The following is a 24,976-nucleotide window of genomic DNA, read 5'->3' on the forward strand; positions in this document are numbered from 1 at the left end:
TCGGAATTAGGTTTCAACGTATGAATATTGATGGGATGCAGACATTCAGTCTGTAGTGGTGTTTAAGTAGGTAGAGTGGGCATTACGCGTCTGGTTTCAAATCCTGGGTCTGCTGCCTACAGTTCTGTCCCCTCACACAAGTGACCTCACCATCTTGAGACTCACATCCCACAGCTGCAAGATGGTATTCTGGGTTGAATTGTGTCCCCCACAGATGTGTATATTGATGCCCTAAATCCCTGGACCTCAGAATGTGACCTTCTTTGGAAGTGGGGTTGTTGCGGGTATATTAAAGGGACCGTGAGGTCATCCTGCAGTTGGGTGAGGTCCTAATCCCATATAACTGGGATCCTTAGAAAAAGGGGAAGGTTGGACATAGACACGCGCGCACACACACACACACACACACACACACACACACAGAGTGCCAGGGAGGATGAAGGCCGAGATCGGGGTGATGTGTCTACAACACAAGGGATGACAAGGATTGCCAGCAAACCCCAGAAGCTGGGGGAGAGGCACGGAACAGGTCCTTCCTCCCAGCCCTCGGCAGGAACCAACCCGGCAACATCTTGATCGCACATGTCCAGCCTCCAGAACATGAGACAAGGCATTCCTGTCATTTAAGCCCCCCAGTTGGTGGTACTTTGTCCCAGCAGCCCCAGCAAACTAATCCAAATGGAGAGAACAAGGGTGGGTGCCTTGTGAAGAGGTTTTTTTTTTTTTTTTTTAATGTTTATTTATTTTAGAGAGAGAGAGAGAGAGACAGAGCATGAGCGGGAGAGGGGCAGAGAAAGAGGGAGACACAGAATCCGAAGCAGGCTCAGGGCTCCGAGCTGTCAGCACAGAGCCCAACGCAGGGCTCGGACCCACGAACTATGAGATCATGAGCCGAGCTGAAGTCAGATGCTTAACCAACTGAGCCACTCAAGCGCCCCTGTGAGGATGTTTTACGGTGTAATAAGATGATGTATTTTCAAGTCCCATCACCTAGTGATAAATCAGTACACTTCAGGTCTGAGCATCCCCCCCAGCTTGTTATTGCTATAATCTAAAGTTCCCGTTTCCCCGCCTGGTGCTGTCTGCGCCAGGCTTCAGTGGCCAGGACTCGGGTCAAGGTGGGCTGGGTGCTCAGGACAGAACCGGGCGGTTCCCACAGGCCTGACCAGATACTGTCATGGCTGTTGATTGGCCGAGTGGCCTTCTGTCAAGTTGCTTCCCCTTTCTTAGTGCTCATTGTCTACTTGTGAGGCCCCAGGCCCTTCCAAAAGGATGTGAGGAGGCAGAATAATCTTTTCTACAATCTCAGATGTTTTAGGGAGGGTGCTGTGTCACCGTGAGGCAGGACATCCTTCCAGTCACTTTCCAGGTCTCTTGGTACCCCTTCCAAAAGTCACCCTCTGGGTTTGAGAGTTTCCTGTGACTTTGGAGCTGCAGCTTAAGCAGATGGTTCCAGAAGTTTCCCCTTGTGCCCAGAAGCCACCTGGGTCCCCCCCTCCCCCCCACCGCAGCTGAGAAGCTCTGGAATGTAGTTGGAGAAACCACAAGGGCTCCAACTCACCTCCTGCAGCTCAGCTACAGGGAGTCACTGGAGACTCACTTTACCCAAATGCCACGGTCCCCAAATGGTGACAGGCAGGTAAACACTGCACGGGTGAGGTTTTAGGGCACACGTGGAGGGACACCAAGATTTGAACAGCCATATGTTTAGTTAATGTACATCAGAAAAAATAAAACCAGCACATCAAGCCAATGATGCAGAGTTCTAAAATTAAATTAGTAGGGTCACCTGGGTGGCTCAGTCGGTTAAGCGTCCCACTTCGGCTCAGGTCATGAATTTACAGCTTGTGGGTTCGAGCCCCGCGTCGGGCTCTGTGCTGACGGCTCGGAGCCCGGAGCCTGCTTCGGATTCTGTGTCTCCTTCTCTCTCTGCCCCTCCCCTGCTCGGACTCTGTCTCTTGAAAAAAAAAATTTTTTTTTCATTAAATTTATATAAGAAAAAGAAAAAGAAAGTGAGCTACTTTGAAATAATATTAAGTATTTAACCCACCTGGGTGGTTCAGTCGGTTAAGTGTCCCACTTCTGCTCAGGGCATAATCTCACGATTCGTGAGTTCAAGCCCCATGTCAGGCTCTGTATTGACAGTTTAGAGCCTGGAGCCTGCTTCCGATTCTGTGTCTGTCTCTCTCTGCCCCTCCCCCATTCGTGCTCTGTCTCTCTCTCTCTCTCTATCTCCCTCTCTCTCTCTCTCTCTCTCAAAAATAAACATTTAAAAAAAATTTAAAACTTAAAAAAAATATTAAGTAAATCATGCGAATGGTACATAGGGCAAAACCCCTCATTATATGGTTCTGAATGGCTAAAATTTGGGGAAAGCACAAGAAACATTGGGTGACCCACGTGGGCCCGTAAGTACATAGAAGTACAGCGTTGACAACTGCAGCTTTTTAAAGGTTAGATTTTCTACGCTTTGCGACTCTTTCCAGCCCCTTTGCCCTGCTTGTCCTGCTCCCTGAATTCTACACCAGAGTGTCATTTGCACACCCACAGTCAACACTGTGGAGCTCAGCCACGCAAGATGGGCCGCCTGCCTTGGACACTGTCCAGTGTCATTTAATGTTTATTTTTGAGAGAGAGAGACAGAGAGAGAGAGACTGGGGGAGGGACAGAGACACACACACACACACACACAGAATCCAAAGCAGGCTCCAGGCTCTGAGCTGTCAGCACAGAGCCCCATGCGGGGCTCGAACTCACGAACCGTGAGATCATGACCCTTGCTGAATTCAGACTGAGCCACCCAGGCCCCCCTGTCCCATGTTATTTAAAGGACCCCCATGACAAAACCACTTTAGATCTCTGCTCAGAAACCTTGTTAAGCCTTCTGTTCAAATGTATTGTTTGAAACCGTTCTGCGCTGAGACGTCCAGGCCTTTCTGAGAGCCGATTCTCAAGCTGTGTCTTGTAAGGTGCCTGTGTGAGCTGTGCATCAGTCGCTTGTTGCTACGAGAAGCCATCATGAGATCTCCAGAACCACCGGACCTGTAGCGCTCACGAATAGCACTGGAGAGGGTGGGGGGTTATTCTTCTCTAAAACCAGAGGGGAAGCTGATCGCCTTCTGCACAACCTCTGTCCCGGGCCGTGTGACCTACCACCCTTCCCACTGTGCAGTCCCTGGGTTTGGTTCCAAGTCAGACCACGGAGTGTGCACATGGGCCCGTGAGTTTTCAACTCCATGAGCTGATTCAGACACCACCAATGACTATCTACAAACTCTTCTCTGAGGTTTTAGGGGAAACCCAAAGTGAGTGCCCCCGTGCATTTGACAAAGTTCTCCGAAGAAGCTTGGAGCTCCGCTTTACTGCCCAGCGTTATTAACCTTGCTTTACCCTCCAGGCATATTTTGTGTGGAGCGGAGAAGGGTAATTGATGTAACACCAGCAGCAGCTAATTACGAAAAATCAGTTCCTGTAACGACTCGGAAGAGGGTCTGGGTCTCAATGAGGAGCGAGAGCTGGGTTGTGTGCTCCTCATTTTTAGATGGCAAACAGAAATGTCATAGGGTGTGTTCCCAGCTGTCAGCTTCTAATCTAATTAGACAGGATAATTGGGGAGGCTGAGCTTGCTGACGGCTGACAAACACATTGGTCTGATTTCATTCACTCTTAATAGGATGCTGGCAACACCCAGCTTCTCTTGTAACCATGTCAGCCCCGGCTGGCCCGGCGGCGGAGAGGAGAAGCCTTCTCACCTCAAAGACAGAACTCTAGTTTGATCTACAGATGGCTTCTGGGGGTAGAGATCGTCGCGAAGGGGGCTGGAGAAATGCGTTATTGTGGGGCTCCGTCCAAACTGCAAACGCAGACTGACAGGAAAAGTTTTTTGAAGTTTATTTATTTATTTTGAGAGCAAGAGCAAGCACGAGCAGGGGAGGGGCGGAGAGAGGAGAGAGCAAGAATCCCAAGCGGGATCCGTGCCACCAGCCCGGAGCCCACCGAGGGGCTCGAACTCACGAACACGAACCATGAGACGATGGCCTGGGCCAAAGTCAGATGCTTAACCGACTAGCCACCCAGGTGCCCCAGAAGGGACAAGTTTTGACTGGATGAGGTGGGAAGCTCAGCCAAATTGCTAGAGATACTAAGGAATATCCTTTTTATTACTTTTGTGGACATGCCACGAACAGAGCCTAAGCTTAGATAGTGCTGCCCAGAGACCCTTGTCAAGCGCAGTTGTCGTGAAGAGCTAAATAGCTGAGAGTAATTCATCACCACCTTTTCCCTCCTTCATCTGCAAGACTGACATTCGAGCAGGATCGGCCTTCCGGCCATTCTGACCAGTGAGTCATCAGTTCCTGGCCATATTGGCCATATGAGAAATAGATGCTCCCATCGTATTAATTTTCTATTGCTGCTGTCACAAGCCACCACAAATTTATTGGCTTAAAACAACGCACATTGATGATCTCACACTCCTTTGGGTCAGAAGTGTGGGTATGGCGTGGCTCAGTGCAGTCCTTGGCTTTAAGGAGATCAGAGCTAAATGGACAGCAGGGCCATGTTCCTTTCTGGAAGTTCTAGACGCAAACTTGCTTCCATGAACCTGCTTCTAAGCTCACTCAGGTTGTTGGTCAAATTCAGTTCCTTGTGGTTGGACTGAAGTCTCCCATTTCTTTGCTGGCTCTTAGCTGGGGATCTTTCTTTGCTCCTAGAGGCTGTCTGCATCCTTCTTGTGGTTTCTATGCATCCTTCTCCCAGTACTGGGAGGTCAGGTCTCTTTCATGCTCTACATCTGTCTCCAGTTTCTTCTTCTGCCTCATGTCTCTGACTCCAGCTGAAGAAAGTTCTCTGCATTTAAGAATTCTTATGGGGCGCCTGGGTGCCTCAGTTGGTTGAGCATCTGACTTCAGCTCAGGTCATGATCTCACAGTTCATGAGTTAGAGCCTTGCGTCAAGTTCTGTTTTGACAGCTCAGAGCCCAAAGCCTGCTTCACATTGTGTCTCCCTCTCTCTCTGCCCCTCTCCCACTCGCACCCTGTCTCTGTCTCTCTCTCTCTCTCTCTCTCTCTCCCAGAAGCGAATAAACATTAAAAAAATTTTTAAAGAAAAAAAAAAAGAATTCTTGTAATTAGGGGCACCTGGGTGGTGGCTCACTCAGTTGAGTGTCTGACTCTTGACTTGGCTCAGGTCATGATCCCAGGGTTGTGGGATTGAGCCCCGCGTCAGGCTCCATGCTGAGTGTGGAGCCTGCTTGAGATTCTTCATCTCTCTCCCTCTGCTCCTCTTCCCTACTCGTTCTCTCTCTCTCTCTCTCTCAAATAAAAACATTTTTTAAAAAAGAATTTTTGTAATTAGACTGGGATAGTCCCAATAATGCAGGCTCTGCAAAGTCCTTGTTGCCCTGTAACATAACATCTTCCCAGGATCCAGGCATTAGGGCATGGACATCTTTGGGGAGAGGAAATAAATTGAGTGACTTCTGTGTGATTATATATACATGAAAATATTTTATCTTCATAGAGTTTAAATGTCCTCTAGATCTCATCCACCTGAATAATTTTAATTTACCAAATGCTTCCTTTTCCATAGAGAGCACAAAGTTAGATTGTGGCCCAGGCAGTATCCCGTCTACCATTTATTATTCCAAATTAGTGGGATTCAAAGTAATGAAGGCTCACAAAGTCAAAGAGGAGGTCTAATGTTGCTGTGGATAAGGGATTTGTCTGGCCGCCTTGAGAACTCACAGTCTTTAGGCCCAGAGATACTGACATTTTGGTTTAAGTGATTAAACATGATCAGTTGGTTATATGGAAAATGGCCACAAAGCTTGATGGTGGGGGAGCATCCCAGGCTGCTGGCTGCGCGGTGATACACACAACAGTAATGCAAGTAATGGCCCCGAGCAGGCACCTCTGGGCTCACTCAGGTGACCACAAGGATCGTGCGGTGTGATAAGCAAGTTGCCTACATCTCTGCTCACCCCAGGCTTGACCCCAACAGTTTGGAGAGGCAGCCGTCTCTTCCCTACCCTCTGCGAGAAAACCAGAAATCTGATCCTCCGTGTGGAAGAAGTTTTCAGCCTTTTCCTCAAATACTCCAGCTTTGTTTTTACATGCCCCTGCGGCCTCCTTGAGATTCAGAAAGGAACAGATGTAGATGGTGATTAAGTAATTCATCAAAAGATGACACCATGGCAAAATGCACCCAGGACCAGGGACTCCTGATTGTGGCCAGTGGGGTGTGCTCTCCAGTGAGGCTCACCAAGCAGGTGGTGATCTGCCCTTTTCCTTAATTAGCACTTCCATCTCTCAGTGAATCAACTGGAAATTAACTCGTACATGACTCTGAAAAGAGCAGAGGTGCTAAGTGTTTCAGGTTGAGATTTCCCTGGATTGGCCACTCCCGAAGGTGTTGCTTCTTTTAAACCGAAGATGACGCGAATTTGGATCTTGCCTCCACTTGATGTGAGCAGCTTCCTTTTTCTTGTGGCCAACGTCTGGCACTGTAGATGGATGGATGGGTGAATGGATGGATGGGTGGATGATAGATGGATGGGTAGATGGGTTAATGGGTGATGAACGAATGGATGGATGGATGGGTGGGTGGATGGATGGATGGATAGATGGATTAATGGATGATGAACGGATGGAGAGACGTGTGGGTGGATGAATGGATGGACAGACAGATGGATCTAACGGATAGTTATAATTGGTGTGCCTTTACCTATGTCTGGTTGGGGTGTTAATCATGCAGCCAAGATGTAACGACCTCAAACTTAATGGTCCTGCTATTGTACTATAAAGACATGGATTAAAATAACAGGACTGTTGCTTTAAGGAGAAATAGAACCAAATAATGCAAAAGATATATATATATATAATCATGATTAAAAGAACACAAGAAGCTATACCCAGAAAAACTACAGTGTATGCACTGCCTTAATTGTTCCTGGCAGATAAACCATGTTTATGTTCCTGGAACCACTTATCTCTTCCCACGGAATGAGATTCCTGAATGTACCACACTGTTAGACGTTACTCATCAGATTAGTGCCAGAGGGTAATTAATAATTATTGTTTTTCTCGACCTTCTTTGCCAACCCACGCAAACATATGCAAATACAGCAGTGGCCCTTGGGACAGTGCTGTTTGATGACTTTCCATGCTACAATGGGTCTGACCCTTTGCAAAGAGACCACAATTACTATCTCTGATCATCACAACAAGTAGAAGTTACCATCCCTGTTGTTTAGAGGGAGACATGAAGTCCAAGATCACAAGTAAGTTAGAAGTCGGCTCAAATGCCACCGACTTGGCGATGCCCTCCATTGTTGGGTCACTTGCTCATTTCCTAGTGATGTCTCAACAACCCGTGCACTTGTCCACGAGGGCACTGGAACGATTGCATGAAATCTGTCACCGCATCTGAAGCATCCTTTTTATCTGTACACACAGAGAGGTGGTGCTTTGCACATACTAGCCCGGCAGTACCTTTTTGCTGGGTGAACGGTTGGAACTCACAAAGAGCATGCGCCTGTATTTAAAGAAGGCTAAAATGGGGCGCCTGGGTGGCGCAGTCGGTTAAGCGTCCGACTTCAGCCAGGTCACGATCTCGCGGTCCGTGAGTTCGAGCCCCGCGTCAGGCTCTGGGCTGATGGCTCAGAGCCTGGAGCCTGCTTCCAGTTCTGTGTCTCCCTCTCTCTCTGCCCCTCCCCCGTTCATGCTCTGTCTCTCTCTGTCCCAAAAATAAATAAAAAACGTTGAAAAAAAAATTAAAAAAAAAAATAAATAAATAAAATAAAGAAGGCTAAAAAGGAGAAGAAGAAAAGGAGAAAAATTCCTCCCAAGGCAGGAAATACCTCCATCTTTTTTCCCGCTGCTCCCTCCCATCCCACACATATTTTTCATCAGTTCTCTTACAAATAATATTTCTGTTTTATATTATAGATTTGGATGCATTTTAATACCCACCAAAACCCCTCAGAGATGGCAGCACATTTTAAAAAAACCAAGCATGAGACTCTACTAAGAATGAGGGCCTGTCAGTGATGCAGGTCACTTGCCCACGAAGCCAGCCCTGTGCGAAAGAGACAAGTATTAACATGTACACAAATCCATAACCACGGTTGTGATGAGTACAGGTGCTAGGAGAGATCAGTTATAAGCCCTTGAGTCCCCCGCTGTGACTACATTAGATCGTTCACAGGGTAGATGCTCAAAAACGTTTAGTTAATTGACAGCTTGAAGTGTCCAGATATTACAGGAAGGATTTCCAAGGACCGCCATGGAGAACATGATGGATTATTATACTAATAATAGCTAAACTTATTGACGGTGGTTGATGGCCTGATCAATGCCAAGCACTGCGTTAAGCCCTTCTTGTGTTTGTGTCGTTGAATCACTACATGCTCCTATATGTTAGAAGTGATATGATCCCCGTTTTTCTGATGAAGAAACAAGCTTTAAGAGATTGGAGAACTTTCCCAAGGGGCACCCAGCTGATGGGTGGTGGAACCGGGAAGTTAAGCCAGCCACTGTTTGCCTGACTTCTGATCCTGTGCCGTTAAATACCACTCTACGTGTCGCTTAGAGGCTAAAAGCAAATATTTAACGTCTCTTCATTGTGTCCCATAGTGCCCCACTTTTTGAAAGGTTCTTAAACTCATTTTGCTTCCAATTAAATTGGATCAGCCAACATTTATTGAAGCTAGCCCTTGCTCTGTGTAAGGCCCAGAGAACCTTCCAGGTACTGCAGTCAAGCTAAGTCAGTGCAGCTAGTTCTGTTACGTAATTAACACCCAGAGGTTGATGGCCAGGTTCGCTTTGTTGTAGGAGGTTTCCAGGTCTAAAGAAGTTTAACATATGTAAAGAGATTTGCACAGTGCCTGATCCCTGGGGCTCTGTAAGTGGTATTGATATCATTCTCCGCGTATCCAAAGATCCACTGTGGTTCCCAGCACATACTCTCCACGCATAATCTCAAACAAACGGATGGAAGTTAGCAAGGTGGAAGAAAGCCCCAGGAGTTATTATAAAATAATATTTGAAACCCAGAGGACCTTTTGTGTGGGATGAGAAGGATGGCAATACAGTCACAGGGCTGTAGAAAAGGATGAAGAAGTTAAATAACACCTTGAGAAGAAAGAGTTAATCAAGAGAGGCAGGATGGGGAGGAGAAGGAGAAAAGCTTCCTCTCCGCTTTCACCTCTGTGTTCAAAGGTGACGCATTACCTGTGGGTGATTATTTTCCTCTCCTGTTGGCTTTCAACTTGAAGTTTAATAGGATGATGATATATATGTATATATAAGGCCATGAAAGCAGAGTTTGACCTGCTAGGTTAATAAACACTAGCAGTTACTGTAACTCACAAATTATAGGTCCCAATTTTCACAGCCGGGTTGCAGGCATTAATTAAAACTGGTGTTGCAAATCACAGCATTTTGGAATGCCTTCAATGTTTAAATTATCAATGGTGTTGCTACCTTAATTTAAAAAAGCGACTTCCATCATTTTTCAAAGACGAGCACCCTAAGCCAGAATAAGTCTATCTCTCCCACTCACAGAGTCATTAATGCGCTAGAAGCAAATGAAAGTTTTTAATGTCTTTCAATATGTTTGAGTACAAATTATCAGACTTGCTACTGTGGCCATCTTTGCATATAACACAGTGCAGAATAATTAAGGAGATGTTACTATGAATAACAGTGGTTTGGTTGGCTTATCTCAACCTCTCTCTCTCTCAAATTTTTAGTGGAATTTGAGGGGCCAGATTGCCCCTTAAAAGGGTAAAACTGGGTTCTTGTTGGGGAAACTCAGATATTACAATTTCATGGCCCCCCCACAAGGCTATCGTGTGTAAACAGATATCCAGCGTCTATGGTGCTAATATTTTATGGAGTGGGGTGGTGAGCAGGAAAAATGTCTAAAAAGTCTCCTTTGGGAGATGATGATGATTAAAAAAAAAAAGGGTTTGAGAAACTCAGCTTATGCCTTCTGTATACATGATCTTGATCCATCTACCCACTTGGTGATAGAGAATACATCTTAATGTTTTTCAGATGGCAGTTTAACAGGCTGAATGTTCGTGCCCCTCCCCCTATAAACTACTCTGAGGGCTGCAGTGGGGTGGGGCCTTTGGGCGGTGATTTGGTGTTGAGAGTGGAGCCTCATCAATGGGGCTAGTACCCTTGTAAAAGGGACCCCCCAGACCTCACTTGCCATCCTTCAGCCATGTGAGGACACAGGGAGAAGGCAGCCACGTGTGACCCGAGAGAGGGCCTCACTGGACTCTGACCGTGCTGGCACCTTGATCTGGGACTTTCAGCTCCCAGAACCATGAGAAGTAAGTCTCTGTTGTTTCTAAGACACTGGGTCCATGGTACTTCGTTATAGCTAAGACAGATGGGCATTATACAGGGAAAATAGAGCAGTGGACTTTAACAGCAGAAATAAAAAGTGTCTGTTGTGGGTGTGAACTGGGAGGAAGTAGGGGGCAGGGATGAATAAATGGCAACCGGAACCTAGAACGGGACGACGACGGTAGAAGCACATGGGTCAGACAAAGCGATAGGATGACAGGGAATGCCACGAAGACCCTCGACAGCCATGCCGTGGGGAGCACTGTGTGGTGACAGTGAGGGAAACACCATGTCAGAGTGGGCGGTGGCCAGGAGAAGTTAATGAACTAGGGGGTAAGATTATGGGGCCGATCGAAGGCAAGGCTGGAACAGGGCATTTCCATACGTGTCCTTTAGGGAACGGGTGATGGGGCAGATACCAGCTCTGAAGTCTCTGGTTCCTCCAAAGTGTGAGTTATACCTCTGATCAGATCAGCTTGGGTCACGTGCCCGTTCCTGACCAATCACTTCGGAATGCCCAGCCCTCGGTCAGTGGCAGTGGGGCCAGCCCTATTCGAACTGTGTGGGAGAAGCAGTGGAGGAAGGGCTTATCTCCAAGGAAATCTAGGTCATGTTATTGCCAAAAGTATAGAGAATGGATGTGGGGGAGTGAGGAACAACTGACTGACGTTGACCACAGTGTCACACAGAGCTGCTTTCCAACCCGGCTCGGGTACCTTGGGCGCTTTGGGCAACAGGTGTCATGTCTCTGACCCTCAGCTACATCCCTTATAGTGGCTGCTGGCGATAACAGAGCCGACTATACAGGGTTATTGTGAGGTCTGCCTGTAAAATGGAGGTAAGTAATGTGCCTGGCACCTTGTCAGTCCTCAGTTAATGCGACTCTTTTTCCTCCTTACTGAGGAATTCTATCCTACCAAAGAAATGAGGTTTATGTTGATTAATATGTGTCCACAATAAGCAATTGAATGAGGAGAATCCGTGCCGAAATTCATAATTCATTAACTGTGTGCTTTCAATGAGCTTATTAACTCACTAATTCTCCACGGGGTTATTTTTCTTCTCCTCTTTCAATATACCTCTTTTTCCTAGACCTTCTAAGACACTAATGTACTCCCATCTTCCTTTCAATGCTTTGCCTTTGCTCTGATTTTGATATCTCCCCTGCCATCCTCACTTGAATAGTGCCTGGTAATGACACAGTTTGCCAGTAAGTGGGGTACGTCCCCTGAGAAGGAAAAGGATCCTCATGTGATGCAGTGAGAAAGGGTCTGCCACTGCATTGGTTTTCTCGGCTCCCATAACAAAGCATCACAGACAGGGAGCTGAAACAATTCGGGAAGCTGGAAGTCTGAGGTCAAGGTATTAGCAGGGTTGGTTTCTTCTGAGGACTCTCTCCTTGGTTTGTGAATGCTTGTCTTATTCCCGTGTCTTCGCCTGGTGTTCCCTCTGTGCATCTCCTCTTATGAGGACATCCGTCATATTGGATTACGGCCCACCGTAATGACCTCCTGAGTCCTTAAAGACTCCCATCTCCAGTACAGTCACAACCTGAGGTACTGGGTGTTAGTACTTCAACATATGCATTTGGGGGTGCACAGCCCAGCCCGTAACAACCACTTACGAGCTGTGAGCCTGTGAATAAGTCTCTTAACCACTCAGTTGTGATTAAAACTCTTTTCGAGGCAAGGAACCAAAACCCACTCAAGACGGTACAAGTAAAAGTTGAGTTTACTGAAGAGTTGCAAGGTGTAATCTCCTGAGACAAATGACATCCAGCCATCCTCTTTCCGTCTCTCAGGACTAGCAACATGGCTCTCATCTCTGCTTTATTGTATCCTCTCTCTTTCTTCCCCTCACCCTCGCTCCTTCCCTCCCTCCCTCTCCTTCTTGTTCTCTACTGACACATCCAACAAGGCAATTAAACCAAGTTAATAAGATCTTTTACCACCAAATAGTTTTAGTCTCTAAATATTAATTCAGAGTCTTAAGAGAGACAATCTGATGGGTCATTGGCCAACCTGACTGGTTGATCTTGAGTCAGGTGCCCATTGCTGGTCCAGTCAGCTGGGTCCCAGCCACAGGGGAGCAGGGCTATGTAATACAGACGTTTCCCAGGCCGGTCCATTCAGCGAGTACTAAAGCAGGGGAGTCCCCACGTAGAGAGGCCGAGGCATGGACACACATCGCACACTATGTCTATAACCTAAAATTAACCTCAGCATTCCCCTTTTTAAAGGAGACATGACAGTATATACGTCACAGAGCCATTCTAAAGAAGGAATGAGATCATGAGTTGCAGACTTCTTTGGTGACCCCGAAGCCTGTGAAGTTTTTGAAGAGTTCAATAGGAGCTTACTAATTATATTGCTGCATTGCTACGTCCCTGTATCAGTTAGCTCTTGACACAGAATTGCTGTGTAACAAAACTCAGTGACGTAAAGCAACCATCAGTTTTTCTCATGGATCTGTGGGTTATCTGATGTTGGCTCGCTAGGCTGGGCTCAGATTGGGGTGGCTGTGCCACAGATGTCTTTCACCTCCTCCTGGGACGAGCAGACTAACCAGGATATATCCTTCTCATGGTGATAAGGGAGGTTCAAGAATGCAAGCAGAAGCAGACAGGCTTCTTAATGCCTAGGAATCTGTCTTTACTCTTTTCTCGTTAAATGTGATACATCCTAGGATGAGGCCACCTGGGGTTACAGCTTAATAAGTGTTACTTACATGTGTGGCAAATCAATCATTCATACTTCCGTGGCCAAAACTAAAATATAGTCAGGACTCATGCTTCGAGTTCATGTTAATGCATGATTTTCACAAACATTCATTAATCCAAGAAGCATGGCACACAAAACTCAGCATGCGTGGTTTTTGATTGCCTTGATGGTTTCTGGTTCTTTTCAACCAAATTTTACTGATTTAATGATGTTTTCATTGAATTCTTTATTTAAACTAGAGAATCTGAAAAACGTTAGCGCTCTAAGACTTGGGAGACATTTCCCTTTTGTCTTACAGGTAGGGATACTACAGCTTAGAGATATAAAATGATTTGTCCAAGGCCTCAAAACAAATCCCAAATATATATATATCTCTCTCGTTGGGCTAAGGGAAACCTGGATCAAACTGAATCTGGAAATTCCAATGCTGCCAGGGAATTGCAGATTAACTTTAATATATCCGGGATTTTTGTTTTTGTTTTGGATCAAATCTAACTTGATTTAGCCAAGGTGTTATTATTCACTGCTTCTCAGACCCTATCTGAAAATCTGGAGATTAAACAGAAAGCTATGAGTCGTCAAGTGGGAGAGAATTTGCAGTTGACTCACCAAATTGAGAGATAATTTTCTACCTGCTCCCCAAATTTTTCACTAGCCTCCTGGCTCTAAAACTCCTTATGAAATAAGTCTTAATGGTATATATATGTATACACGTATATACATATATATATATGTATATACGTGTATACATATATATACGTATATATATATATATGTGTATATATATATATACACAAACCTCTAGTTTTTGAATTGCTTATTTTATGTCTCTCCACTGTGGGGATTTGATTATTAACCATGACAAAATTATTGGTAGGGGAACTAGAGGTTTAGAAAATGCTAGACAATCATCTGGTTTCAAAAAAAAATTATACAGCTTATATTCAAAGCTCAGCATTGAACTAAGGACAAGAAAAATTCTAGTAAATACACAGGAAAAAAAACAAAAATAAAGTCTGATGTTCTCTGCCTCTCAGAACCGCCACGTAGAGCCTTCTCGAACTACATGAAAGATACTAGACAGTCTTCCTTTCTTTGAGTCATTTCGATGGTTGTGCCCTGTCCCCCATCTTCTCTTGATCTCAACCCTTCTGTTCTGAAAGCACAATCTTTCTCAAATTCTGAAAGGTGGGGAAAGCATTTTTTATTATTCTCTTGGGCCTTAGTGAAAAAGATCTTCCAAGTAAAAGCACTTGGGTAAAAAGTAACAGATTCAAAATATGCAAATTATGAAACACTCATCCTGCAGTCATGTAGAAGCCAAACTCCTACTACTGTCAGATGAAATTCTCCCATCTGCGAGGGATGCAGGATTGCTTTTCCTACATACATATTCCTTTCCAAGGTACCCTGTGCTAGGGCACACAAAGGCTGCATCACCCAGGACGATTCTGATGCCTTTGTCGTCTGCTTTTGAACATTAAAAAAGGGTGTGAGTTGTGAGCTACAAACATTGCCTTGGGGTTAATGTTTTTGTAAATGAAAAGTGTGATGAGTTGGGTATTTGCACATCTCTATTACAATCCTTTTAAACAGAAACACTTTGTTGTATGGGATGGGGAACCTAGCTCCCTTGCTGACGTCACCACTGTCTTGAAGTTTTATATCTCCAGCCTCCTGGCTTCTCTTGTTGGGCGTATTTTGCGCCCCACCTCCCCTTCCCACCCGGACCTCACACCCACCTCCCATGTGCACAATTGTTTTTAATGTACTGGTCCTCGTTTCAAAGGCATCCACAGTGAAGCTGTCCAAGGATCATATGAGTTCTGATGTCCACCATCATCTGGAAAAATGTTGGTCCTGATTGTGACTTCATTTATACATAAGCATCCTTCAAAGAGCTTAATAAAATCAAATTGCAAGGGTCACCTGCATCAAGTCTGATATGGTTGGCTGACTTGAAGCTTGGACATCTGATTTGTAAAATGCTTTATGCAACTTGGATGTGTGACCAGTGGACAAGACCTTGTGGGACACTGGTGTGGTCACTGAGAGTGGGCTCTCAGCCACCCACTGTGGGTTTGAATTCTAGCTCCATCTTGGAATAACTGTGATTTTGTGAGCAAGTTGTTTTCTCCTCACTTTGTTCCCCAATTTCCTCATCTGCAAAATAGGGTGGGATTACACACACTGCAGCACCGTCTTAAGTGATGAGTTCCTGGTATCTAGATGGAGCTCAACTAATGTTCCCTTTTTTGGGAGGGGTTCTGTCTTTAAAATTTCTGAAGACTAGCCCAGTTGTCCATGACTCATTTCTTATTCAAGAGTATGACTCAACAGAGAGGGGGAAAAAGTTAGCATGAAATGCAAGAGTTGTATGGGACCAGTTTATTTTTTGCACGTTGATTTGCTTACATTTAAAAATTATGATATAGACTGTATTTACAAAAGTGTGACTATAATGCATATGTATATTTTAAGGAATATCTTTTGAAAGACCACCTTGCAAAGCAGTCAAGCACCCATCACCCCGCTTAATAAATTGGACACGACTAATATTATTGAAATCTCCTACGTGTACTTTCCTAATCACATCTCCCTACCCCATCAAGGCAACCACTATTCGGTATTTAGTATTTGTCATCCCCATGTATTTCTTTATAGCAGTGTTTCTTAGAGTGTAATCCCTGGTCCAGAAGCATAAACATCCCTGGGAAATTTGCTACAAATACAAACCCTCAGGTTCCACTCCCAGACTTTCTGAGTTAGAAACTTGGGGGGAGAGATCCAAGAATGTGGGTTATAAAAAGACTTCCAGGAGGGGCACCTGGGGGGCTCAGTCAGTTAAGCATCTGGCTCTTGATCTCAGTTCAGGTCGTGATCTCATGGTCCATGAGATCGAGCCCCATGTTGGCATCTGTGCTGACAGCTCGGAGCCTGCTTGGGATTCTCTCTCCCTCTCTCTCTGCCCCTCCCCTGCTTATGCTCTGTCTCTGTCTCTCTGTCTCTCTCTCTCACAATAAATAAACATGATACAAATGACTTCAGCGGATTCGGATGCTCAGTGAAAACCACAGCTTTGTAGTAGGTAGATGCTTTGTGTGCGTACATGTGTGTTAGTGTGCCCTTAAGCAATAAATTCTTTACTTTTATCTGATTTTGACCTTTATGTCAGTGAGATCATACTTTATGTATTCTTTTCTCCTTGATAGTTTTATCTACCTTATGTTTTTAAGATTCATACATATTCCTTTGTATATCATAAGCTCATTATTTTACAGCCGTATAGTATCCATTGTTGAATATGACAATTTATTTAAACATTTTAGAGCCAGGAGACATTTAGATTTTTCCTCATGTTCTTCTATTTGGATCGATGCTGGCATGAACATTCTTGAATATTTAATCGATGCACCTATACAAAAGGGTGTCTCTAGGGAGGTGCTTCCCAGTTTTTTTCACGTCGCGGTGAATATAGAAAATGATAATATTTGTAAACAGAGGTAAACGGGCTTCTCAGGGCCTATGGCAAATTTGTAGGCTTGATTCTCAGAACTCCCATCCAACCATCCTTTCATATAGAGAGGTTGGAAATGCACAAAACAACAACAGTAACAACAAAACCCCCTGGAAAACTTGGACTGGCTTGTGGCTGGGTTTCTAGAGGCAGATGAGATTTTCCCAAGTAGATGTACTCACGCAAGATGGAGAAGGCCTTACAGGGGCCAAAGCAGTCCTCCCTGGTGCTTCTGGCCACTGTTGCTAGCAAGTTCCTGGAATAGCCTCCCGGTGTCCTTCTTCATATATTTGAATGACAAGGAACAATGGCAGGGGAAATGCAAATCAAAACCGCAATGAAATGTCACTTCTCGTGCACGAGGAGGGCTATAATCAAACAGACAGTGGCAAATGTTGGCAAGGATGTGGACCAGTTGGAATGCTCCTACCTATCTCATGGGAATGGAAAATGGTGCAGCAGCTTTGGAAAAGTCTTCTGGTTCCTCAAAAGGCTAAGCATAGCTACCAGGCGACCTGGCAGTTTCACTCCTAGGTACACACCCAAGAGAAATAAAAGCACGTGTCCACACAAAAACTTGCACACAAATGTTCATAGCATTATTCATTTGTAGCCACGAAGTGGAAACAGCCCAAATGTCCACCAAACTGATGAATATAAAACCCAAATGTGGCATATCCATACAATGGCTTATTATTCAGCCATAAAAAGGAATCAAGTATTGATGCAGGGGAGAAAGAATGAAGTACTACATACAACGTAGATGAACCTTAAAAAAATATGCTAAGTGCATGAAGCCAGCGACTACAAACTACATATTGTATGATTTCATTTATTTGGAATGTTCACAACAGGCAGAACCATAGAGAGCAAAAGTAGATATATGGTTGCCAGGACAACATGGGGGGTGAACAGGGAGTGACTGCTAATGGGTTTCTTTTGAAGGAAATGGAAATGTTCTAGAGTTAGATGATAATGATCACACAACCTTGTGATCGCATAAAAAAATCTCTGAGTTGTGTACTTTGAAAGCATGAATTTTATGGTATGTGAGTTATATCTTGGAAGGAAGGGAGGAAGGAAGGGAGAAAACAGACAGTGGGAAAGGCCACCTTCCAGGCTTGGCTTTCCTAATCCGGGATACAGGCTTCACATGCCCCTTTCCAGCTTCCTTTGTGTGGCAGGTAGTTGCAGAAGAAAGCAAGGATAAATGCCTCCTACATAGCTCCAGGGACTGTCTCAGGGGTAGTAGGTCCAAAAAGGACTCCATTCTGTATATTCCTGGGGAGTCATGGTGGCAAGAATGTTCCCTCAACCCCTCCAACAATTTTGTAAGTGCCTAATTCTCAATAGTAAATCACTCTCCATTTTAAATGCATAGAATGGTTTTTGTCTTGAGCATTAAACCCTGACTAATTGATGGCCACAGACAACCACCCAGGAATTCTATCCATTCCTAAGTAAGTATCCATACCTCCCTCAGGGGTGAGGCTTTGGACTTTGGCCAAGGTATGAAATGGTATAAAATGTATGAAATGATATCTTATTGTAATTTTGATGGGCATTTTTTTGATTACTAATGAAGATGGCATATTGTAATAAGTTTATTATACATTTTTGTTTCCTTTTCTATGAAATGCCTATTCATGTGTGTTGCCCATTTTTTAAATGTTTGCAATTTTCATGTTGATTCTTGGGAGCTCTTTGCTCATCCTGGATAATACTCCTTTGTTCATTGTTATCAATGGCAAATATCTTCACCTTTTTTGTGACTTGCCTTTTTATTCTTTAAAGTTTTAATTTAATTGAGTTTTGTGTCTTATTTAAGAAATCCTTCCTTAGCCTGAGATAATGAAGATATTCTCCTATATTGTTTTCTAGAAGTTGAAAAATTCTGCTTTTTGCTGTTAGTTGCAGGGCCATTTGATAGAATACAGTTTCATATCTTTCCCTTACGGATAACTGATCTTTCAAGTGCCCCGCAGATTTATAATGTGATGTCTGTCATATTCCAGGCTTCTCTGTATGCATTGGTCTGTCTCTAGGCTTCTATTCTGTTCCATAGTCCTGTTGTATATCCCTTGATGAAGATTATATTTTATTTTCTGCTGTAGCTTTATAATTCTCAGTAGTGAGTAGGGCACATTTTCCTACTTGGCTTTTTTTTTTTTTTTTAATGTCTTGGCTGTTTCGTGAGGTGTTTTGTTCTTCCATGTTGAATTTTAAATCAGCTTATTGAGTCCTATGAAAATTCTTCTCGTATTTTTTTGGAATCGCATTGGACTTCAGATAATTCATATCTTTATAACATTGAGTGTTCATATCCATGGGCATGGTATGTCTCTTTATGAAGACATCTTTAATGTCTTTAAATTAATAAAGTTTTATAATTTTCTACATCTAAGTCTTGTACATCTTTAGTTAGATTTATTCTTATTCACTTAATTAATTTATGCTAAGGTAAATTGTGTTTTTAAATTGCATGTTCATTCACTTAATTAATTTATGCTAAGGTAAATTGTGTTTTTAAATTGCATGTTCTATTGCTGGTGTATAGAATTCATTGCTTTTTACATATCAGGAAGCTTGCTAAATTCTTTTATTCATTCTAATAATTTGTCTATAAATTATTTTGGATTTTCTGTGTTGAAAATTATATGTGAAAAAGTGGCTGTTTTATTTTTCTAATCATTATTCTCTTTCTGTCATAAAATATATATATATATATATATATATATATATATATATATATATCTTATTGTGCTAGGCCTCCAGTATAATATTGAACAGAAGTTGTAATAGTGGGTGTATTCTTGTGCTGTTACTGATTTTAAAGAGAAACTTAAGTTTCACTATTTAGCATACTGTGTGCTGTAAGTTTTTTGCAGATGTCCTTTCAAGTTAAGGAAATTGACTCTATTCCTTGCTGCTAAGAATTATGCTGCTGTCCCCTCCTAGTCCTCCTCTTCCTCCTTCTTGTTCTTCATGAATGGCAGCTTAATTTTATGAATTCCTTTTTTAGTATTTATTGAAATGGCCATATGTTTTTCTCTCCTGTATTAATATGCTGGATTGCATTGTACTCGTTTCCTGGCATTACCATAATAAAGAACTATAGACTGGGTGGCCTATACAGCAGAAATGTATTGTCCCTTGGGGCACCTGGGTGGCTCAGTTGGTTAAGTGTGTGACTCTTGGTTTCTTCTCAGGTCATGATCTTATGGTTTGTGAATTCAAGCCCCGCATTGGTCTCTGTGCTGGCAGTGTGGAGCCTGCTTGGGATTCTCTCTCTTCCTCTCTCTCTGCCCTCCCCTGCTCGCTCTCTCTCAAAATGAACAAATACACTTAAAACAAACCCCAAAGTGTACTGTCTATCAGATTTTGAGGTGGGAAGTCTGAGATCAAGGTGTCTGCAGGGTTGGTTCCTTCTGAAGGCTTTGACTCTTTTTTCCTAACTTCTGGTAGCTTCAGGCATTCTTTGGCTTAAAGGTGGTGTTGTATTTCTTCACATCGTCTTCTCTGTATCTGTCCTTTTGTCCAAATTTTCTCGTTTTTGTAAGGGCACGGTCATATTGGATTAAGGTCTACCTTAATGACCCCATTGTGATCATTGGCAAAGACTATTTCCAAATAAACTCACATTCCCAGGTACTGGGATTAGGACTTCAACAGCTTTTGGAGGGACACAAAGTCAACCCATAACATATGTGAATAATTTCCCAATGTTGAATCAACCTTGCATTCCTTTATCATTTTATTTTTTTAATTTAAAAAAATTTTAATGTTTATTTTTTGAGAGAGAGAGAGAGAGAGAGAGGGAGAGAGAGCAAGCAGGGGAGGGGCAGAGAGAGACAGAGACAGAGACACAGAATCTGAAGTAGGCTCCAGGCTCTAAGCTGTCAGCGCCGAGCCCGATGTGGGGCTCGAACCCACAAACCACGAGATCATGACCCAAGCCAAAGTCGGACACTCAACCGACTGAGCCACCCAGGTGCCCCCATGCTATTTTGTTTTATACTTACATTGTTGGGTTTAGTTTCTTTTTTTTATTATTTTTTTAAATCTTTATTTATTTTTGAGAGAGAGACAGAGTGTGAGCAGGGGAGGAGCAGAGAGAGAGGGAGACACAGAATCCAAAGCAGGCTCCAGGCCCTGAGCTGTCAGCACAGAGCCTGACACGAGGCTCAAACCCACGAACCGTGGATCATGACCTGAGCCGAAGTCGGGCACTCAACCGACTGAGCCACCCAGGAGCCCCTGGGTTTAGTTTCTTAATCTTCTACTTAAATTTAACTTCGGACTTCTGCCTATATAGTCACCTATGAGATTGGCTTGTAATATTCATTATTGAACTTTGTCTGGCTTGGATATCAAAATCATAGGAACCTCAGAAAATAGGTTTTAGGAAGTAGTTCCTTCTTTTTTTTTCTGTTTTTATCATTTTTTAATGAAAAGTTTCCAAACATGTAAAGGTAGAGAAAATAATATAAAGATATAAAGAGCTCCTATGTGCTCACTACTCAGCTTCAAAAATTGACAATATACAGCCAATTGTATTTTACCCATTACACACGGTGCCAGTCAGCATGGGCCACCATAACAAATTACTGTAGATGGGTGATTTAAACAACAAACATGTATTTCTTACACTTGTGGAGACAGAGAAATCCAAGGTGTAGGTGCTGGCCAATTTGGTTCCTGATGAGAATTCTTGGTCTGGTTTACAGAAGGTTGCCACAGTACAGAGAAAGATCATCTCTCTTTTGTCTCCTTAAAAAGCTTTGTTTTAATGTTTTATTTATTTATTTTTTATTTTTGAGAGAGAGACAGAGCATGAGCAGGGGAGGGGCAGAGAGAGAAAGAGAGAGAGAGAGAGAGAGAGAGAGAGAGAGAGACATGGAATCTGAAGCAGGCTCCAGGCTCCGAGCTGTTAGCATAGAGCCTGAGGCAGGGCTCGAACTCATGAACTGTGAGATCATGACCTGAGCCCAACACTTTGCCCACTGCTTAAATGACCAAGCCACCCAGGCACTCCTCTTGTGTCTTTTTTTATAAGAGCCCTAATCTCATTCATGAAGGCTCCAACCTCATGACTTAATTGCCTCCCAGAGGCCCCACCTACTGATACCACCACACTGGGGATTAGGGCTTCAACATGTGAATCTGGGGCGGGGGCGGACACAGACACCCAAGCCATAGCGCACATGCCCAACCCTGCATTGTTTTTAAGCAAATTCCATACATTATATCATTTCATCTACAAATATATCAGCATGTATCTCTAAAACGTAAGCCATCTTTTCAAAAACACAACTGCAATGCCATTAATGATACCTAAGTTCCTTTTTAAAAGTATACAAAGTTTGGGGCGCCTGGGTGGCTCAGGAGGTTGTATCTGACTATTTCGGCTCAGGTCATGATCTCATGGTTTGTGAGATCGAGCCCCATGTTGGGCTCTGTGCTGACAGCAAGGAGCCTGCCTGGGATTCTCTCTCTCCCTCTGTCCCTGCCCCTACCCCTACATGCTCGCTCGCTCTCTCTCTCCCTCTCTCTGTCTCTCAAAATAAATAAATAAATATAAAAAGATACAAAGTTAGTGTGATGGACTTTCTCACGTGCCCGTTTCTCTGCTTAGATAATTACCAACTCGTTTCACCGTGACCCCTCCAAATTACTTACTGTTAAGTTTATTTATTTGTTTTGAAAGAGAGAGTGTGCCCATGTGTGCGCATGAGTGGGGCAGGGGCAGAGAGAGAGGGAGAGAGGGAATCCCAAGCAGGCTCTGTCTGCACTGTCAGCACAGAGCCAACGAGGGGCTCAATCTCCCAGACCGTGAGGTCATGACCTGAGCCAAAATCAAGAGTCAGACGCTTAACCAGCAGAGCCACCCAGGCGCCCCAAGTTGATCAATTTCTTAAGCCTTTTGGCATCTCCGGCTGTCTTCTCTCTTTATGTGTCTCCTTCGGAGGTATTTACTTGTTGCAGAAACTAGATCACTTCCCCGATAAATTTCCCACATTCTGGATATTTTGTTATCCAGACATGGTGTCAGTTAACATTTTTTTTCTCTCTCCTTTATTTTCTGTAAACTGGTGAGAGTTGGCCCCAGTGGCCTGATCAGAATCAGGGGTTTGTTTGTTTGTCAAGACTCTTCTCAGCACTAATGGTGTTGCACATTGTGTTGATCCGGAGGCCTGTCATGTCTGTTTTGTGAAATTATGAACCTTCTCACAGATTTTTTTTTTAAGTGGCTGTCTAATTTGTATTTGTCATCAGCTTAAGGAGTTTCAAAGGATGTACCTTTGGACCTATTATAAATATTGACCTAAAAATTGTCGTATTGCTTGTTTGAATGTTTCCAATGTAACCTAAATACCAAAGCAATTTGATATCCCACCCCCCACCTTCCCACCAAGACCCCCTTGCCTGGCAGAGAACACGTCAGGCTAAATATGCACACTGAGCATGCCCAGTCCCTTGTCCCAAACTCACCATGCAGAGAAGACACTGAATTAGCAGTGGAGAGAAGCTGGGGGTGTTTCCAGACTACTGTTCTTTCAGAGGAAAACATGAAATCGAAAGAGGAGAGATTCCTGCCCCCTCCACCCTCATATTTACATCGTTAAGGCTGTTGTTCCCAAATGGAACTGATTTTAGAATCACAGACAGACATGTTAAAGACAGAGATGCCAGGAGATTCTTGTTAGGAGATTCGTGGAGAGGTCTGGGATCTGTTAGGCAGACGTACCTTGTGAGTTCAGTGCTGTCAGGGGGGGTCTGGAGCATTCTAGAACACCAGCACTTAAACAGGTAGTACCTTCATGCAAAGACAGTAGTTTTGAGTATGAACAAATCATTTTGCTTATCATAAAACAGGATAATGATGCTTATCTCCTAGAGGTGTCTGAGGGTTAAATGAAATGGCATGTTCATTCACTTAATAAATATTTATGGAGTGTCTGCTCTGTGAACAGCAGCGTTCTGGATGCTGGGATGGGCAGGGAGCGAGAAAGAGAAAGTTGCCTCGAGGCTGACCACCCTCTCTGCCTCCTTGCTGCAGGAAAAGAACTCACAAGTCTAAAAGGTGAACAGCCGTTATGGGTTGAATTATGGCTCCCCAAAATTCACATGTAGAAATCATAACACCCAGTGGCTCAGAATGTGACCTTATTTGGAAACAGGGTCGTTGTCGATGTACTTCGTTAAGATGAGATCATACTGGTGGGGGGGGGTCCTAATCCAGTATAACCGGCATCCTTACAAAAAGGGGAAAGGTGGACACAGATACATGCACACATGTGGAGATGAGAGCAGAGATCAGGGTGATGCTTCCACAAAGCAAGGAATACCAACGATGATGGCCAGTGAGCCACCAAAAGCTAGGAGGGAGGTGTGGAGCACATTCTCCCTCATGGCCTCAGAAGGAACCGTCCCTGGAGACACCTTGATCTTGGACTTGTGGCCTCCAGGCTGTGAGGTAAGAAATTCCTGTTGTTTAAACCCTCCTTGCCCCAGTTTCCATTCCTCTGTTACGGCAGCTGCAGCAAACCCAAACGTTCATTTGGCGAAATGACGAGAACCCGTCTTTCCTGGGAGCACATGCATCCGTGCCCATGTGTTAAATGCTTCTCCTCAATGATGCATCATAACGCACTAGGAGGTAGGTACTCTGATACTACAACGCTAGTAACCTACTACCATCGGCCCATTTTACAGAGGATGGAACAGGCACAGAGGGTTAAGCAGCCGGCCCATCTCTCAGGCAGTAAGTAGCCGGGATTCAAACCCAGCACATCTAAAATGTGTCCACTGCAATTTGGAGTCCACACTTGAACTTGGAGCATTGAATGTTTGTCCAGAGGCACTTGAAACGAAGTCACTGGATATTTCTGGAATGATTCCGGACTGTTCTCATGGCACATTGTCGTGTCCGGAGGCCACGGATTTCTCTTGGCTTCCTTTCGGCCAGTTAGTCAGAACAGAAATCCAGGACTCACTCCAGCTGGGGTTCCCTGAAAGAGCTGTGTGTTCCTCCAAGTCTACAAATCCCCCAACCCTGTATTTCTACCAGGTTTGAAGGGCGAAGGCAGTTGAGATGCACACATATATTTTATCGGCAGCAGCAGCTTCTTATCTGGGCAGGATAATGCTTCTGCACGCATTAAGTGAATCAGTGGGAAGGTGTCTTGCAGCCATCTGACTTTGAAGGAACTTTGGTGCCACCGGCAGTCTGGGAATCCTAGGACCGCCGTTGCCTGACATGACCCAGGACCCGGGAGACCGTCCCTGTATCCCTGAGTATGGCCCCTGTGAGCAGCCTGAGCCTCCTCTCTGGCCTCCCCTCCTCAGGCCTCGCCGGGCTGTTTTCTCCCCTTGAACTG

The sequence above is a fragment of the Panthera leo genome, chromosome C1 (genome assembly GCF_018350215.1).
Source record: "Panthera leo isolate Ple1 chromosome C1, P.leo_Ple1_pat1.1, whole genome shotgun sequence".
Taxonomy (NCBI): Eukaryota; Metazoa; Chordata; class Mammalia; order Carnivora; family Felidae; genus Panthera; species Panthera leo.